Genomic DNA, 3,900 nt, shown 5'->3' with positions numbered 1-3,900 from the left:
TTTGCTGGACACTTGTTATTCCCATCATCTCTCACTCCCTGCCTTTGCAGCCCTCCCAATGGCTTTATACATTTCCAGCACCGCCTACTCTTCTTCTACATCCCTCCTCTCTTGTCACCTTTTCTGCTCTTCATTCCACCAAAGTAGCAGCAGCAGAGAGCTGCATTCTGAACTACTTGGCAGTCACTACTGCCAATGGAGCTGTTGCCTCAGGCCTTGGTTTGACTCACAGGGCACCCAGGCCCAGTGGGACTGTGGCTTCTGTTGACAAACCTTTCTGTAGCTGAGTGGGCCCTACCTAAGGCTAGCACAGGTGGGTTCCAGGATGTCCTCACCCTGCTGCCCCAGGGCCAGTACAGGCCTGGAAAGGAAGTGAGAGACTCGATGGCAAACAACAACCACAACAACAACAACAACCTCATAACCTTATGAGACCACAGATGCATATGTGGTCACATGTCAACAGAATGGACATTACGCATTTCATGACTTGTACATTAAAAAACACAAACGGATTTTAGTTGTATTAGTTACTTAATTAGGAGCTCTGGTAGTATAGTACCTCAGACACGTGACTGCTAACCAGAAGACTAGAGGTGCAAACCCACCAGTCTCTCCTCGGAAGGAAGGTTGGACAATCTACTTCCATAGTGATGTTGCCTTGGAAATCCAAGGAGGGGTCGCAATAAGTAGCATCCAACTTGACGGCAGTGGGTTAGTTACTTACTTAAGGATATCCAGTGGCATAATGTGTAAGGCATTTGTTTGCTTACCTGAAGATCAGCAGTTCAAACCCACCAGCTGCTCTGCAGGAGGAAGATGAGGCAATCTACTTCCATAAAGAATCACAGCCTTTGAAACCCAATGGGGATCACTATGAATTAGAATCGATTAGTTGGCCGTGGGTTTGGTTTTGGTGAGTTTTAGTTACATTGCAAAACTGACCTTCATTTATAATTCCCAAGGAAAACTTCACACAAATTTGCAAAATAATGACTTAGTGAACAATGTACCTTTTATTTTTAGTATTTTCTGTCATTTGGCTTTCATTCTTTTTTTCTATATGTTCAATAAAAAAAAAAAAAAAAAAAAAGTTAGACCTCGTGTTTGTTTGCCTGTTTTTGTTGGATCCTGTAAAATTGGTTCTGACTCATAGTGTGTTTTGGTCTCCCAGTGATACAATTTTCCATAAGAAGTAGGGGCTTAACTTCATTGTAAAAGAACAGAACAACATATGTTGCAATAGTCCATGGTGAGAGAAAAAGACAACTTACTCCTGTGTAGAAAAGAATGGATGGAGAGTTTGAACTACGGTTCAGGCTAGCATCCTCAGAGATAATATGAAGGGAATGACTGGATACAAATACAGAAAAACAATACAAGTGCATGCAGAGCAAATCCACCGTTTTAATCATTTGTCAGTCAGATTTCCCATTGTTTCAACTAATTTCCGGGAGCAAGGCAGCATTTTCAGAGAGACATCAATTTCTTTCATAACCTGTCATAATTTTTAAACTATGGGACAGTGCTTTAGTAATTACAATGACATTTCTGTGGATGATGTTCCTCTTGGAGAATAATATAGACACTAGAAAATAACTTCATAATGAAATTATTATATTTAAAAATAGTTCTGTGGATGATTTTTATATGTACATAGTATGTTAGAAAATAATTATCAGGTATGAAATAATTGTATAAAATAAATATACTCATTGAAACAATATTAGAACAAATTTCCATTGGGCAATATTTAAATTTAAGTCATTAATTAAACAAAGGTTAACTTACTCATCAAGCATCTATGGAATAGGCTCTGTACAGATTTTACATTTAACTGTCATGTTTAATCCCATCAATAATTGTAGAGTTACATATTAATAACCTCACATTTTAAATAAGAAGTGGGTAGCTCAGTGAGACTTATTCCAGGCCACAAGCAACTAACTTAGGAATATTATTCAAATTTAGAATTATCTGAACTAAAATTTCACAGTTCTATCTCCACACAACACTGCCTATTATAGCTGTGTGATTCCTGAGGGGAGCCACTGTGACATTATACTGAGTGTGATAGCATTAAAATAATTCATATGTATATATGCACATGCATCTGACTTATTTCAGGGTTGTGACTATATGTAAAGTGTGTATATCTAATACTGATATTAGAAATTACTATTATTATTATGGAGATACTTATGATGATGAAAGTTCTTTACATTATGAACAACATATTTAACTGCACTATTTTCTTCATCTGGATAGTATCTGAATGCCCTGTACATTACTATAATAGAAAATTGGCCAAAACTATAATAGTAACTTATGTGCAAAATAATATACTAGAATATTTATCAATTAGCCTTCCTGTATTTAGTGACAATTTATTTGTATAAACAAATCATCATCAATATCTTGTCACAGGAAAAAAAAAATAGCACTCTGGCATGTAACCACTGTTCTAAGGAAAATAATTTGGTCAGCTTAATTTTCGTAGTCATTGTTTTCTAATCCTCTTTTTTTTGTCTTGACACAGTAGAATAAAGTGAACATAATTAATTAATTTGGCCTAGAAAACCATTTGTAAGTAAAGAGTTTGTTTCTAGTTTATTTGACAGCAAAGTCCATTTTCCATAGTGTGAGAACAATTTCCTCCTCTAAGTTCTGAAATGATTTGACAGAACTTGTCAAATAAACAATGGGATAGAAACGAAAATTATCCCATTTTTCTCTATCTCATATGCAAACAGTTGGAAAGTCTATTTAAAATCCCCATCTAAGGACAGAAAAAATGTAAATTGAAATGAATGGGAACACTGAGATTTTTATGTCAAAAAGATTAAGAATCTGTCAGAGGTAATTCTGATAGTTCTCCTTAGAAGAGAGTTACTTAGAATGTGAAGAAAGTATTTTCCCACAGCAAGAAAAGAAGAGACAGAAAGGATACATCAAAGAATCATGAAGCACATTTCAAGTAAGGATGGGCAATGTTACCATTTAGCTACTCCCATAAGGTCCACTAGGTGGCAGAAACTGTGTTTGACTGTTGTTATGTGCCGTCGAGTCCAACTGGACTCATTGCTACCCCTCCCTGGGTTTACGAGGCGATATCACTAGGGAAGTAGATTGCCCAGCCTTTTGCTACCTTAAAATTTGGAGGTTTGAATCTATCTACTGGCACAGCAGAAGAAAAGACCTGGCAACGTGCTTCCATTAAGATTATATCTAAGGAAACACTACGGAGCGGTTCTACTGTGTAATACATGCAATCACAATGAGTTGGAATCAACTTGGGGACGAGTAATAATAATAACGAAAACTGCTCCTCCCAGAGCCTCTAAGTTCTACTGATGCCTTGCCATGTTGGAAGAGTGACAGACAGGCAGAGCTCTCGCAGCTGATAAGCTGAGTCAGCCGCAGGTTGCCAGCTTCACAGAGCTGTGTGCTGATGGAATGCTGAAGAGAGCTGGTAGGAGGAAGCAGCAGTCAGTGCAGATAGGCAGATTACGTCGCCTAGAACGTATTATTACTCAAGTAAAATTATCATCGATGTGTTAATCACTCCTCTTCATTTTCCCCAAGGTCCTCTGCAGTCCATTGAAATTAATATGCCAATACTAAAAGAAATCTTTTACTTTCAGCAATACCAAATTTACAACTAGCTTGTGGGAGAGTTTGCCTAAATGTCTCCCTCAATCTTTCACCTTTTCTTACAGGTATTATTGTTACCATTGGCATAGGAGAGAAACTGCAGCACAAGAAGCTGTCATGCTCAATTAATAAACAAAATTAAATCCATACTGTATAGATTATCTTGTAAAACATCATGTGAATAATGCCAATTCCTCCCCAAATTACAACATTCCTCTCTACCTCTTCCCCCAATTTTCTTGTTCT

This window comes from Orycteropus afer, unplaced genomic scaffold (genome assembly GCF_000298275.1).
Source record: "Orycteropus afer afer isolate SDZICR_OR568_19922 unplaced genomic scaffold, OryAfe1.0 scaffold00138, whole genome shotgun sequence".
NCBI classification, from domain to species: Eukaryota; Metazoa; Chordata; class Mammalia; order Tubulidentata; family Orycteropodidae; genus Orycteropus; species Orycteropus afer.
This window is presented reverse-complemented; position numbering follows the sequence as displayed.